A 16,895-nucleotide genomic window follows, 5' to 3' on the forward strand; every position below is an offset into this window, starting at 1 on the left:
GGTGTCTTAACCTGTCTTCTGCCAAGCCTTAGGCTCCATGTTTTGATAATCAAACATACATTCCAATTCCTTCTTATCTGGGTAAGTGCTCAGATCATTCCTAAAGTTATTCTCAGCCATGTATTGACTGTAAAACAACTACACCAACAGCAAGTTAGTTGGTCCTTCTCCAGAAATACCTGATAATGAACTAATTCCCTTCTTCACATCCCCTTCCCGTCCCTGGAAATAGAGACATGTCAATTTGTATCTTACATCAATTTCAATAAACTTGTTTGTTACTGCCCTTTCTTGCTTGTACCTTAAGAAATCCTAGTGCATTGAGCCCTGTAGGGTGCGCACGTGCCAAGACCCAATGGCCCTACATATTTCTTGAGTTTTAGACCTAGGAAGTCCTGTGGGTACCCAGCCGCAGCAATGTACTTGTGTGGAGGCTTTTGTGGCAGCCATTTAGGAGTCTAGAGATGGGGCTGCTCCAGGCTTTGACAGCTGCTGAGCAGTAATTTTTTGGAATCTTCACTTTGGGAGTTAAGGAAACAGGTAGAGACTTAAGTCCCTGGGTACACCAATCCCAAGGCTCAGTCACTGTGTTCACTAGGTGATTCCAGTCATTAGGTTATCCTGAAGAAAAAAAACATCATAAGCAAAAACCTTGGAAAGAAAAAATCATTACAGAAATTATTTTCTCTGAACTTTTGGAAAGGAAAGGAAAGGAAAGGAAAGGAAAGGAAAGGAAAGGAAAGGAAAGGAAAGGAAAGGAAAGGAAAGGAAAGGAAAGGAAAGGAAAGGAAAGGAAAGGAGAACACTAGAAATCTTTGGCAAAGTCAAAGCAAACAATCTTAATCAGGTAGTGAGAGACTGTACAGTAGTATTACAGACATACTTGAGTATAATATACAATGCACTGCTATTCATTCATTCATTCCAGCTTCAGAATGCAGTCTTACTTGGCATTAAGCTGTACTTTTCCTTCCTGCTTTCATGCAAGCATAACTTCCATTGGTCTATATGCAAGTTAGGAAGAACAGAAGTGGCCTTGGAGCAGCATGCTTAGCTGCAGAGTACTAAACTGCAGTGGAAAAATGTCATGACATGTGGATCTGATATGAATCATCAGCAAACCACAACCTCTCACTGCTTGTGGTAAGCTCTTCTGGTTGTGTAAACACAGCTATGGTGATTTACCTTGGCTGAGGACTGACAGAATGGAGAACCAGAAAGCAAAACTTCCACGGCCATCCCAAAGCTGCTTTACTCATGAGTAAGGACTGTCCTGCCCACATGTTGATTGAGGGTGTGAGAGCCTTCTTGTCTGCCGACTGCTTGTCCAAGGGTGTCGGGGCAGAGCATCCACAGCTCCAGCAGGTCAGGTCCCTGCACAGCCAGCAGCAGCACCATCTCACTCCTCTCCCTGCCCCACAAATGGAAGATATTGCTTTGGGAACCACTGAGTTGGATGATTATATAGTCTATAAAATGTATTAATTTTATGAATAAATTTAAATGAAATCTGAGTATAAAATTTCAAGGACTAAAGAAAGCGGTGGAACCCCATGTCCCTGTGTGCACTAAGTGCATGAATATGTCCATCAAGAAAATCCTTCATTCCGGTCACTAGATAATTCAGAAGAAAATAGTCATGGTAAATTAAAATTTATTTTTTACATTTACTGAGGAATATGACATATTTATCTTTCTTTTATTTGTGAGTTACCAGTGAGCATAACATTTTTAGAGTCATTTTAATTATTTGGACTTGTACAGCACACAGGTGAATGGGAACTTATTTCATCTCATGGACTGTTTCTGAAATATTTGCTTTGGTTTTGGCTTCAATACTTCATTGTTCTTTTTTTTTTTTTTTCCTCTCCCTTTTTGATTTTTTTCTGTGGAGGTAGGTGATTGAAGAAGCATAACTTCACTTGTGTTGCTTCCTTGCAATGACTTAGGAAGAGAAGAAATGCACCCCCAGAGACTGCAGGCTGACTGTGCCAGAGTCAGATCCACCATCCTTCACAAATGTTTCACTTTGTCTTCCAAAATGATGACAATGTTTGTGGAAAGCCAAGAATTTGACAGGGGAGCATAGTGGTCTCCAGAAAAATGGGGTTCTCTAATTTTCTGAATAGAAGTTGGAGGGAAAATAGCCCTTAGGTCTAAAAGATACCGGGGGAGGGGATGCAGAATGGAAAATCAGAGAGAAGAAAATCACAGTCTCGCACACTTATGTGTGTGACTGAACATTTGCCACTTCCATAGGATGCCAGGTTAAAAAACCCCACAACTGTCTCAGATTTGCTGAGATGACTCAAAGGTCTAGGAACAGTGAATGCAAATTCTGTGTTTGAACAAATGTTCCTGATGACTTCTGAATGTGTTTGCTCAGTGTTAGTCTGATGACAGCCTGATCGTGAAAGAAAGCGGGTAAGACTCTGTGATGACTGTATCAATTCCATGATGGAGAGAAGCTTAAAAAAGCATAGTGTATGCTCTAGCTCTTGCTTATTCATTGCTGATATACTGTTTGGCTGCAAAGCAGTCATGTCCTGGTCACCCTCATGTTGTTGGGATTACATGAATAAAGGAATGTTACCCTGACTTGCCTGCTCAGCTTTCAGCAGATACTCTCTGCAAATATTAGATTACCAGAACAGAGCCCTTTTAATGCAATAGGTACTGGTTGAACATCCTGTACCTAAATGGCTTGAAAGAGCTTTTGGAGCATTTCCAGGACGTCGTATATTCCCTCAGCAGAGACTGTTCAGAGCTGCCCCGTCCTGTGTTAGCACATAGTACACACAGCAAAACAACATAATTCCACAAGTAGCACAATATACATATGCTTTTTGCATCTCCTCTTAACAATAAACTCCACAATGGTCACTGTGCACCTCACCATATCGTATGACTGTTAAATTAATTCCTTCTTTACTGTCCCCCGTAAATGTTTATGCAGACAAAATATGACATGATGACTGACATTAGTGATACTGAGAGGAGGAAAGTGTTTAAGGACATAGGATTTATGACTCTGATAGACACGTTGCCATGAATCTTTCACAGTGGACAAGGAATGTACTGCTCTACCTGCCTGCTCCTCTCCTTCGCTCGAGATCAGCATCCTCAAGACCAACAGCAGAATGGAGCATTGCCTGCCACTACTGAGGCTCCAGCAGAGATTCAAATGCATGGCAGGCTCTGATGAAACCAAAACCAGTCCGTGGAGGTAAGCTGGTGCTAATGTCCTGCGCCATGGAGGTGCAAGACGTGTGTGCTGTTCTGCTGGCTTTCATGTAGAGTAAAAGTGTCCAACGGGGGCAGCAATATAAAGCTGTCTTCGGCCACCCTTACTCTCTCTTGGGAACACACCAGCCTCAAACTAAAACGCAGTGAGCTTGAGTCGCTGTATATTAAAAAGGGCTGAGGTGTCTGAGGAAAAGGCTTAACAGAGGTCAGATGGCTCCAGTACTCATTAATGGCTTTTGGAGTACAAATTGTTCACCTCCCATAGACCTGTTTCAATATCTTTTCCCTTCTACTGCTCATATTAAGCATCGAATTATCTAATGTTGGTAAGGATCATAATTTATTTGTCTTTCCTTTGCAATAAAGATATATACTTGAATCATAAGCAGAGTAAGATTTCACTTAACAACTGTGGTTAAAGAACAATTTTCAAGTTAGGGAATTGTTATTCATTCTTTACCCCATGAAGTTGGTAAAATGGTCTGTGAAATGTACCCTTCACTGTGCTCCAAAATAAGAAATATCTCAAAATAAATATGAAAGTCCAAGATCTGGAATGAATTAGGTGATTCATGCTAAATGGCCAATCTTGCTAGTTATCGGAAAAAAGCAGTTTGTTATTTTTAGAAAAAAGTATCATAAATGCTACCCTGCTGGTAGACAGATCGGAAAGAACAGTATACACCATAGTAACCTATGAAAGATACTGGTTGTAAGTCAGGATAGTTTTTCATTGTAAAGCTGCAGATGTATAGCTGCTTTCCTGCGAGAAACAAAGGTTTAGGCAATGTTCTTTTGCCAAAGTGTGTCCAACTGATACTCGTGTGACAGAATCACTCACTTCAGTCTCAGTGCAGTACCATCAGGTGTCTGCGGAAGGTCAGAATGGAGGTTAAATGTAATTCCCAATGAAATCCTTATGTTTCTTCCTCCGTCCATGTCTCCTCTGGTCTCTTCCATGAATTCATTTTGAGAGGATCTGCTCTGTACACCAAGTGCCCTGAAATAGCAGTGAATGACAAATGGCATCCCTACAAGTTCTGTTTGAACATGAAGCATCTCTAAAAGCTGCAGGCTTAGGTGCATATTATGACAGTTTATGGCTGGAAAAAATAGGGAAAACTCTTACCAAAAGACAGGTAAGAGAAAGGAGGACCAGATAAATACCCTCTCTAAGTGTGTAGCACTTCAGAACTGAGACTTGCTTTCCTCTTAGATGCACCTAAGTATGAGGCAAGTTGGGGCTTTTTTTTCCTAGAAAATTGCCCTAGAACCATATTTTGACTTATACCTGGGTGAATATGATAGCTGATCTTTTTCCTTCAACCAAAGTGCTTGAAAGCTAGAACAGACATTCAAAACTTATGTTTTGAAAACCAGAAATGATTGAGTCTTGCAGCTGATATGTTGAAAAAAGTTTACTCAGCTGTGAAACATCTATTAATGAAACACTGATCACTTTATCCTGGCAACTTTATTTATACTAACCTCACAAACCTGAGCAAATCTTTCATTCTGAGAGGAAATAAGCAAGCTGAATTTATTCCCTAATAGGTTTCTGCCATTCCCCAGTTCTACAGAAAAACGAGAGCTTGTCTGCACATGGAGTTATTCCAGCACAATCATCGAACAACTCCAAGTAACTCGGTCTGGAGGGATAGTACACATGGACGCTGTGAGACTGGAATGCGGATATCTTTCCCTGCATCTTTCATGACTGACTTTCATGACGGATTCCATTAGAAATAAAAAAGAAATAATCGCATTGCCACATGACTTACTCTATTTTACCACTCTCTCACTTTAAATTTACAGCTTCTCTTATTCCAGATGCATTTATTCTCATGTGCAGACAAGCCCCAGACTGCAAGGAATGGCTCCAGTTTCGCTCATGGAAGTGGTCCTTCCCAGGAATTCTTTCTGGGTGTTAATGTCACTGAAATACAGAGGCGAAATTCTTGGCTCCATGGTTTTCCTTTCTGCAGCAGCCTGGCGTTGCAAAGAGGCCGTAAAGCTGATCCAAGAAGCCAGCTGAACCTTTTCTCTGGCACAGAGAGAAGCATCGTCAAGACCAGGCTATTTCCACTGGAAAAACGAGCCTCATTTTGTTCAAGAAACGAATGTGCTGTAATGAAATTTTACAACCCCCATTATAAGCCCATAATCGAGATTGTGACAAAACATGAAAAAGGTTTAAACTTCCAGTAGTTTCATGCTAACCCAGAAGAATTGTAGACGGCTCTAATTCTGTTTTGTGATGATCAGTTGGTGTCAGATACAGGTTTGTTTAAACATTATATTTTACAACCATAAATTTGGCTTTTTAGCTGGAATTTGAACTTAGACTTCATTGCTAATCCATGGTCATTGATTGAACTGGTATTTCACAAGTTTGTGGACTTTCATATTCCGAAAGTGTCTATTTTAAACCTGCAAAGATATCACCATCCCATTATGAAGTATCCATCTCATACCTGAATACAGCTGCTAAATAATGGTAACTCTGCTCATTTTTTCTTTTGCTCCTCTTTAGAACAGGAGGTTCTTAGTGCTTTATTAAGGCAGCCAATATAATTTACTGTCATTCCTCTTTATAGCTGTGAAGCTGTGGTACAGAATAGCAAAACAGCAAGGGCAACCCAGTAAGTCAAAGCTGGAGGTGTCAATACCAGGTGTCAAAGCTGGAGACCTGAGTTTAAGTACAGTGAGGGTGCAATTAGGTCACATTATGCATGTAAACATTGTTAATACATTTCCTGGTACCTCAGAAGTGGTGTGTGTAAGATTTTCTCTCTCATCTTCCTATCATCCCAGAGATAGTTCAAACTCACACTGATGTTTGTCCATCGAGATAAACACTATTGTTACTGGCACAATTTTTCTTCCCCTCCTCAGTTGTCTTGGTCAGCCCTTGCTGCCATTCCTGCCTGTTAGGATAGTGTCCCTGGTTGTTTTTCCATATGTCTGCTCAGTCCCCCTCTCTCCTTGGCCTCCTTTCCTCACAAACATTTGTTGTGCTGAGATGGACAAGTAAAAATCCATTTACTCCCTCAGCCTTTCAATAGGAAAGATGGACTGCCACTGCTGAGACCCGTGGCTTGATCTCCAGGCCCAGGAGGGACAGCACACAAGCCTGACTGAAAGCCACCCAGCTGATGCATCCCGAATGTGTGCAGAGACACCATGTGAGGCATTCCACCAAGTCATTGGAAGCAAAGATTATGAAGAGCTTTGTGTTTCGTTGGACTTTCTCCGCATTTCTTTAGTTATGTGATGACTGGAGTCATTGCTCTTCTCTACCCAAGTTGGACAGTATTTGACAAGAGCAAGCTCTGCAACTTAAATGCATGATCTTGCTCTCCATCATCCTTCTTCTACCTAGCTTCTGCCAGAGAACTTTCTTGGGAAAATTATGTTCGCAGCTAGGTTTAGAGAACAGACAGCTGGTGCAGAGCAAGAATATGTCAGCTTATAACCACATCTTTTCTGATGAAGCTTCACCTAAAATAGCTTCAATTTTCAGGCAGTTACAGAGCAATTTGAGGGGGTGATGGAATAACACGCTAGAAGGAATTAAACTGCAAGCAAACTGAGGGCCTGGGCACTAAGTGGAAGTATTCTAAATGTGAAGAGACCAGCTCCAAATGTAGGCTTGGGTTACAGAAACAGAGTATTTGCTGCTAGGGATGCATTTCCAGTCCCACTCCCAGGTCAGTACGTGTCACGACACAGAACATGTATGTACATGGTGATCTGCAGTATAACTAATTCAGTTGCTGGCAAAACACATCGTACACCAGACATGATCCAAAGTCGGTTGAAGTCAAGGGCCCTTTCCATTGAGTTCAAAGGACTCTGGATCTGCACTGCAGGGATGGTGAGCCAAGCTCACCACTGGAACAAATGATGACAACTCCATGGAAGCCAATGTAACTCCCTCTGCTTGTGCCAACAGTGAATCTGGCCTATAAACTTTGTTCTGCAGCAATCAGAGACTGCATAATTCATTCAGTGGTTCAGAAGGTAATTAAATTTTCATGGCCATCAGCATATTGGCCATGTTATGTACCCAATTACATTTTGACTATATGAAATAGTTCTTTTCCACAATCATTTACTTAAATGTTCCCTCTTTGTTGATGTTGAAGCAGTCAGTTTTCTCACTCTCCTTATCTAAAATGCTGCTTAATCTTTGAAGCCTTCTTTTTCACACAGTGGCAATGTAATAAAATTGATTGTATGATTATGAGTCTGGTTTTCATTTACTGGAGTGTTGATAGAAGAGAAATGAAGTCACATGACTTGAAAAAGAGCAGAGCGGAAATAACTCTGGACATTACTAGCTCTAGTAAATGTAGCAGTAATTCTGAGCTGGCTCCATACTGGCCATTTTCAGTTCAGGCATTTGAATTCAGAGGAGACCCTCAAAGCATTGCATTTTGTCTTCTCTTTACTAGAAGGTCTTGGTGATAAATCCCTTGCTCAGTGATTCATGTAAGAAAGTCACATAGACTGTAATGGCAACATTTATGATTGCAAGACCACACAGACAAAAATAATTAATAGGAGAGCATTGTGGAGGAGGGCCTAGTATTTCTTCCCCTTTCTGTTGTTTTACTTAAGTCCATAGACGAATTGCTTGTTTTATTGGATTTGCTCATATTAGCAACCTGACAAATGACCATCATCTGTGGATTGTGGCAAATGAAATGCTCCACAGATTTCCATCTCTTTTTGGCCAGCTGAATGAATAGCCTTAATCCAGATAACAGATGGCAAGTGGGATATAGCTTTTTATGAACATATAAAACATATATGAAAAAAATATACATTACATGTTGGCAAGAGGAGGCAGTGAATGTAATCAGGGCCCCAAGAGCACTTACAAGCCTCATGTTGATATCAGTCTGGGCAGGAGGAATTTTGTGGTAGTGCAGAAGAATGTCACTTACAGGGAAGCAAAGGAATAATGCACCATTTCATTCTTGTTTGTTCATTTATCCTTATAAGCACCACCAATGATCACTGAGGAGGAAAAACCTTATTAAAAATGTTTATTGCACATGCCTCCTTCTTCAGACGACAGCCCCATAAATAGTTAATCTGGCATTTGGCACATCTAAGGGATCTGTGTTGGAGGAAGGAACAAGTTGGGTGGAAATCTCTGATAATGCCAATAAAAGAGTAGCCCAATTATTTTTCGTAAACATGATCATCAGTAATCTGGTAACAATTTAACAGCCGTATAAGGAGCTATGCTAGAGTGATTAGGTTTAATTAATACAGAGTCGTTTATCAGAAAGAAATGATTCAGCCTGGTGATTTCTCATTCATGTCTTCATGAAGGGGAAGGTGCACGCTCCAGTGTGGCTTTGCATCATTTCCTCTGCTTCCCATTGTTTGTGCAGGAGTGAGGCCTTGATCGTGTCCTGGGTATTATACTGCCTGGAACCAAGTTTGCTGGAATGTCAGAATGATAAATGATTTTCTTTCAAAAATGAAAATGCTTTTAGCCTATTAAGAGTCTTCAAAATGGCATTTGCAGTAACATCAGTCTATCCTGTAAAGGTATTAGATCTGGGAGGTTCATAATTCAGGATAAAATCTGCCTCACATTTCACCTCTGTGGTAAACCGTGCTGTTAACATTTCTGTCACCCGTGAGGTAGGCAACTACATGGACATCCTACAATGAGGTAGGTTTTGTGTGACTGTCACTTCTTCAGGAGTGGAAAGCATGGGACCAAATGGGTGGGGATGGTTCAGACATTGCACTGAACGTCAAATGCAATGTAAAGCGTGCTACTGAAGGTGGTCGCTTGGTGTCCCTGAATATAGGTTGAGATGAGACTAGTGACATAATCCTGCCTGCAATCTTCTGCTGGCCGATGTCATGTGGGTCACACATTTTGGCCTGTGTGACCTGGTGGCTAGGTGCACATGTGAGCTTTTGCTACTGGCCCCTCCATTTCACAACCCAGTGATGGCATTTAACAGCCAGCTCAAGCCTTTGCCTCTTCAACCACAATCAGTTCTCCACTAGTGTTATTATTTTGCTCCAAGGGCAAGCATTACATCACACTGGCTTTGACAACAGCAGTAATCAGTTTTTGGGCTGAATGCAGCTCTCACAAGCCTTTCTAACAGCAGTTTGATGAGACCAGTGAAGTATCATCTGCTTAAGAAAAGCCCCCCGAGCACAGAGCCGCGCTGGGAAATATTTTTCGTGCCTGTGACAAGTCGGTTGGAATTTCTAATCTGCAGCTTCCCCACAGCTGCAGGCACCCCTCCAAAATGGGTCTGTCTTGAGGTATTTATAACGTGTCTGTCACCAGGGTAGCCAAGCACCACATGGAAATGCAGCACCCAGGTTTGCAGCTGATGCAGCTCATCATCGTTTTGTCTCTCTCTCAGGTTCCCCACCCTGGCATGCTTCCTATGGTGTTCGCTCCAAAACAGCTTGTTACAAATATTTGCTTCTCCAAAAGCTCCTTCATGGGAACGGTGGGCAAGTCTGGTACCTGCTGCCCTGCTGTGCAGCATCCTCTTCACAGAGAAAAGGCTTTTAGACAGGGCTTTCATTTTTCTGTTAAAGAGTTTGGGCTAGCATGCAACAGACTTCGGATGCTACAGTGAACAGCCACATTTAGCTGAAAAGTATTTCAGTATAGCTCTTCAGACTCTTTCTGAATTAACTTTAAGTGTCTAAATTACTGAGCTTGCCAGGTGAATACTTTGCAAGGATCACAAGCCAATGTAGAGCATTGCACTTGGTCCTACAAAGCCATGAACTATTTTCCCCTCTAATCTCCTTTCTGACCAATTCTGAAGGTACTTCAACCTGAACTAACTATCTAATAGCCCGATCAGCCATTTCCTTTTCATTTTGTCTGCAGTTCTCATCCCTTCCTTGTGTTCTGCCCAATATTTACTTGTAGGAGGGTAATCTTATCTGAAAGTTGAAGTTTCTGCTCTTCAAAGTAAATATGCAGCTTGGACTGCTAGTAAATTATCTGTAAAGTAGCTGATAAAGAAAAATCACTCCCAAGCAGTTCTGGTCTGATCCAGATCTGAAGCCAAGGTAAAGACCTGGGACTCCAGAAGGCAGCCAAGGAATTCAAACATTTGTGCTGTCTAACTGGAATATATGTCTGAAACAGTTGCTAGGCAAACTCACCCAGTGCTCCCAAACCAACTCCACCACTGGGTTTTGTACAAGTTTGTATGTCTGAAGTTTGACAGTTTTGCAAAATATGTTTGGGAAAAAACACCCTAAGTGGCATTTAGCTTACAAACAGCTGAGAATTCATGGGGTAACAGGCATTCCTGGGCAGTGAGGCAGCCCAGTGCCCACCCAGTCACTAGCCCACCTAGTAGGGCTGAAGTAAGGGGGCTTGCTGAGCTTCAGTAGCTAGGTAAGACTTCTTGTGTAAGCCCTCTGAACTGACAGAGTTTTTACCCACTTTGAATGGTTTGCTCCACTTCGGTGGATGTTCAGAGGGCAAATTTTCCTAGAGGCGGACACTCCAAAGGATGGGAATCTCAAACAGAAATTGCTAATGCTCCCTTTCTTTTTTCCTCCCTAAGGTTTCAAACCTGGAGAAAACAGGTCTGCAGTGGGGTAGCAGCAGCCCCCCTAGTGCTCCCTGCTAGCTCTGCCTCTTGCACATTTGCTGAACCTTGTAGTTACAGAAGCTTACAGACACAGAGCCAGATCCTGCCATTGATTTCCCATGTTTTCCCTAGAGAGCAGCCTCATTGACTTCCAAGGTATTACCCACAAAGCAAACAACTGCTTCCACTCATCTGGCCCTCAACAGCCATGTTACGTGCTTGCTTTGCCCACATGCTGCTCCTCAGAGACTATCACAAACCATGGAAAATTCCAAAATTTGCCTTTGGAATTCCTGCGTGTTTTGAACAGGGGAAGGGGCTGGGTCTGCATCCAGATTAAGTTTAGATTTGGTTTGTGGCTCGAAGCTGACCCAGGACTAGAGTTCATATTCATAATTGAGGAGTGGAAAACTCATGGATTCATCTGATGAGGATTCTTACCAAAACAGTTGCTATCATCGGATTTGGGGCACACATGAAGCAGAGCAGGACACAGAGTATCCCCTCAGGATGGTGCGATTTCCATGGTATGATCAGAAGACCTTGCAGTCAAGCCCTAAAACCAGACTATGTGAGCCTTATGATTTTCTAATTCTTATGCTGAACAGCATCCACTGAAGCAGGTTTGCTTGTGGGGATCAAACCCCTGGATGTTAGAAAGATATTGTGACTTCTAGCCTCCATGTGATACCTACACTATGCTTAGGACTGGGCTTTCTCCTAATCCAGCTCAGAGGCAGTGCACTTCCACTGCTATGGCTTATGGAGGTGAGCATGCTTGCTGCACTGGCCAGGGCACTGGGACTGGGCTAAGGGACTTGTGCCAGCTGGCAGATTTGTACTGTAAATATGCATTGCTGCTTGCTCTTTGAACTTGAATCTGCAGTAGCAGGGCTTAATAGAGGATGCTTATCAGAGTTTTTTATTCACTTCTGGGAGATCTCCTTCCCCAACATCTTACAACACTATGTCTGACAACAAACTGAAAAAGAGCATGGGGTCTTCAAAACTACTGAGAGTGGCATCTCTCTTAGCTTACAGAAGAAACACACTTTTTGGCAGGAACAACACAACCTGTACACAGACCAGCAGAGTGAGGTGAAATGTGCATCAGGTCCTCCTAGCTGATGTGCTCCAGCATCGCTAGAAACAAATCTGTTTGTTTGCTCTTTTATCAGTGCAGCACACAACACCAGTTTTCCATTCATTCCATTGCTGATCCAAAAGGGAAAGAAGCCAAACCTTTCACTTTTCCACTGTTGTTAAAGCACAAGCTTTTTATTTGGAGACTCTGAGAACATAATTGTTTAAAGTCTTAAATGAGATTCCTGTGCTGCCAAAGATATCCATTCAGAAACCACGAATCAGGCCACTAGAGATCTTAAGACTGGCATAAACATCATGAGACCTTAAAAAACAAGAAAATATGGATTCTTTCTTTCTTTCTTTCTTTCTTTCTTTCTTTCTTTCTTTCTTTCTTTCTTTCTTTCTTTCTTTCTCTTTCTTTTTTCTTTCTCTCTTTCTCTCTCTCTTTCTTTCTCTCTTTCTCTCTTTCTTTCTCTCTTTCTCTCTTTCTTTCTCTTCTTTCTTTCCTTCTTTCTTTCTCTCCTTCTCTCTTTCTCTCCTTCTCTCCTTCTGTCCCTCTCCTACTTCTCTCTCACTCTCCACCTCTCTCTCTTCCTCCAGGATTAATATTTAAAGCTTTTCTCTGGCCCATCAGAAGTAGAGAAACTTGTTTGTCAGTGGAAGCTGAGACTCAACTGTAATGACTTGATTCTAGGACATGAAGTTTTCAGAAAAAGTCAAATATTGGAAGACTTCTAGTGCCATTACAAGAACCTGCCAAACGAGCTCCACATAACCAAAAGAACTAGCAAAGTTTCCACTGCCATAGAAGCTCAGCTGCAGGCCATTTATTTTACTTCTTTTTGGTTCATATCTGGTGACAACAATTCTGTGGCTACTTTTATTACTATTTATTGTCTGTATTAGAGTAACACCATCAAACTCAGGATACTTATGCATGCTATGAGAAACAGCCATCAACCTCAGAAGCTACAGTCTTAAAGGACAAGATGAACAAAGGGAGGAAGAAATGAGAGATCATCTCTCCCTGTCCCCTGCACAGACAGACGTTGCACGGCACGGCGAGATGGAGTGACTTTCCCACGCTAGCTCAGGAAGTCCGTAGCAGAGCTCAAAACTGAACATAGACACTGATTTCCAGGCAACTGCCTTATTTGCAAAGCCTTCCTTTCAACCAAAAGCCAAAGAAATGAGAGCAGTAACACTCAGACAGCAACCTGAGGCGACCCACCACCAGGTGAGCTGTCATCGGGCTCTGCTCTGCCTCCCCTCCAGCCACCACTGCCTGTGCAGGGGAGGCACCCAGGGTGGTTGGGCAAGGGCGGGGGGGGCCCTGCTCTGATGTCCCCAGGCACCGAAGGGCATGTTTCTGCAACACAGACCCTGGCAGGTGAGCTGTGACCTGAGGGTGACTTCAGGACTTGTCCTGACACACAGCACGGGGAGGCACCACCGTTGCCGATGTGCAGTGTGAACTCCAGTGCTCGGTCACCCCCATCCTCCCAAGGGCTCCCTGCTCCATCTGAGGTGATGGCCAGCTGCTGGCTCTCAGGTGGCTTGTTTTGGTCCAAGAGGAAAGAAAAACATGAACAGCTTCGCTTACTGTAGCATGATGGGAACAAAGGAACAAAGTGCACTATTCTTGAAAGTCAACACATTATGGAGAAATATTTCAGAGCTGGCAGGAATATTACTTAGATTAAAAAAAAAAAAATTTGGTTTGCTGGTAAACTTCCTGTATTTTAAGGAATCCATCTGACCTTATCAGAACACAGGCTGGGGGTGCTGAATTACCTTCCACATACCTGGAAAAATTATCTAATGTAAATAAATTTTATGAGTCCCAACTATATTTTATTAGGTAATAAACTTAATGACTTTATGAAGGTTATTAAGAGAAACTGTATCAGGGTCCAGGAAAAGGTATTGTATGTTTTAATTTAAAGGAGGTTATATCAAAAGATAATAAGCAGTGCTGTTGGGTTCGGAGATCTTCTCTCCAGTGCATTGAAAATTATATATCAGTGGAGCATGGGATCAAAAGGAGATTACAGAACTAAAGCCCCTTTCTGATAGGAGGTAAGAGGATGGGTAAGCACAAGCAAGCCACAGGTTTGCTTTTGCAAAGGAAGAGGATGGGGTGGGCTTCCCCAGGAGCAGGGAAGGGTCAAGCCTCAGGAATGGGCTAGAATCAGGTTTTCTGATTTTTCTTTTCTCTGAAGTGAATTTCATTTAAGTAGAAGTCATTGGCTCTGCAGGTTGTGCCTGCTACTGAAGAGCACTGTCACTGCCCTGATGGGACTGAAGTCAGACATTAAGAAGCCCAGCTGGCTGGAGTGATGAGGGCAATGCAGAAAGTGCCTTGAACTGCAGCTGGCAGTGCCTGGGGATCTGGGGAGGACCTGGAGGATGCCTCCTCCAGCACAGGGAGTGCTGGGGGTCAGGGCGTGGGACAGGGGTTCAGAGACCATGTGGATCTCTCTGGGGAAGAGAGGTTGTTGCTTTGCTAACTCTGGCAGCAACGGGGCTGTACTGAAAAGTATTCCTCTCCTGGGCACATCTCATGGGCCCAAGCATGCTCCCTGTCACCCTGCGCCCTGACATGGACCTGCCCCTGCCATGGCAGCTCCGGGGGCTCTGCTGCTCCCTGCCAACACGGCGGCTATGGCTGGGCCTCAGCAGCTGCAGCTTTGCCTGCTGCCCCTCTCCTCACCACCATCCCAGTCACAAGCTGCTGCCATCACCGGTCACACGGATCTGTGTCTTGAAAGAAGAGAGAAGGTTTGCTGTTTACTTTGGAAAGCATTTACACCCCCTTCTGTTATTGCAGGTCATGCACAAAGGGCAATCTTTGTCAGTTTTTCTCTGATCCCTACTCAGATATTTTTCCAGGGCTGATACCAATCTTGCTGGCTGCAAATGCAGGTACTCTTTCCTTCCTACTCTTCTCTCTCCTTTCCCTTGGTTACCCAAGTAAAATAAATTATTTACAACAGATTTTGCCTTTGCAGCATTGTTCACTTCAGTAAGAGAGCTCTGATTTAAAGGCCAAATCATGCCGCTCTATAGACATACTCCCTGGACTTCAACAAGAGCTACAATAATGTAATCTGTTTTTACTGTGTAAATGGGCAGATATTTTAAAAGCCAGTTTTGATTCTCCTAGAAAGGCTCTGCAGGAATGTGCATAAGCCAGCTGATGGAGGGTAACACATCTTGCAAGCACACATGAAGAAAAAGGTCTCTGATTCAGGGCACCCTGAGCCTTCTCTGAAATGCACACAGCTCACAGGTGAGCTGCCCACTGACCATGCCAGGCACTGGTTCAGCCCCATACAGAGGTGTAAACACACAGGATGCTTTTGTGGGCCTTTTTTTTCCTGTGCTGAAACTGACACTGCTCAGCTGGGCTGGGCTGGCAGGAGTCACGTCAAGGACCTGGTGTAGATCACACACCATCCCAGGCTGAGCTCTGTGGGCACCATCTCTGTGTTGTTTCACGGGATTCAAAGACTGGGATGGCCCAGGGAAAAAAATGAAAAACAAGTGCATCTGCAGCAATTTGATGATGTGTCCTAGACCTCCAGTATCACAGAGGTTTGTCAATCTAGTTCCCCATTCAACAGGAGGGTATTTATACCCCACACACTCACCCTTTCCCTTTCTGTCCTCACAGAGCACTAACACTTCCCAGAGGAGCATTGGGGCAACAAAAGATGCCAGATTGCTGTCTGTCTTTTCTTTAACATTTACATTTTATTTAACAGATATTTGAGGTGTCCCAATGACAGATAAGCATTGTTGTTCTTCAGACCAGATGGGCAGGTATAACCAGGGAAAAGCACAATTTCTGACCCAATGCCAAAGTGGAAGGTGAAGGCGGTGCTGTTTGGCCAAGGGCAGTGGTTGGAAGAGTTTGCAGCTCTGCTGCAGCCATTTGGGGCTCAATCTGCAGAACTGCAGCAGATTCATTTAGCCCGCAGCTTTGGGGAGCTCCTGGGTCCTCCATGTGTGTTGTTAAGTAATGCACAAAGGTACAAATAAACAACACTTATGTTCAACTCCCATCGTCTAGGAACTGCCACTCTTTTCTGACATGGCCGTTTGCACTCCCTTGGCTTCCTCACTTATCATGTAGACCACAGCAAAACCATAAATCCATCAGCCCATGGGAACACTAACTGCAAGAGAAAGTTGTGGCAGTTCTGCTTTGCAGTGCTGGCTGCCACAGACATACCAGGGGTCTGAGCCCTGCATTTCTGAAAAACTGCCTCAAGCTTTGAGGTGGAGAATGATTTTGTCGCTGCCAATAACTTCCCCCCATGAATTTAATATTCTTCTGTTCAGGAGAAAAGGTTGCTTTGAAAGCTGGTCCTGGACCATGAAATCATCTGCCCACAGAAACTGTGGGCTATCTCAGCCCTTGTCACCCTGTAATACACACACACAGAAGAATGAGGATACAGAAAATAAAAAGTGCATCTTAAACCCCCTGAAAACACTAAATCAAAACACAACATTGCACAAGTAAGTTTTCCTCTGGGAAAGGAAAATCAAACCACATGCACCATATACTAATGATGTGATTTAATATACTCCTGGAATCATGTACAGCTCCTGGGAAGATAAAAGCAGAATAATGAAACAAAACAAAACAAAACAACAAAGAACACTGTTCACTGTTCACTAAATTCACAGAGCCATTTCCATGAAGCTCAAGTAGAGGATGGGTGAGATGCACAGAGAGGCATTTCTGGTGTTTCTTTTTTTTCTCCAAAGTGCAATCAAACCTTCAGTCAACAGGAAAAGCTAAATAAGAGGGCCACGGAGGGCATGGATGAGAAGCAAGTCTCACGCATACACACACATGCATACACACATACCGAAAAAATGTGTGGTCTTTGAAGCAGAGGTTAAAATAAAAAATCCCACAGGGCTTGTGACCCCCCG

This window comes from Balearica regulorum, chromosome 1, assembly GCF_011004875.1.
Source record: "Balearica regulorum gibbericeps isolate bBalReg1 chromosome 1, bBalReg1.pri, whole genome shotgun sequence".
NCBI classification, from domain to species: Eukaryota; Metazoa; Chordata; class Aves; order Gruiformes; family Gruidae; genus Balearica; species Balearica regulorum.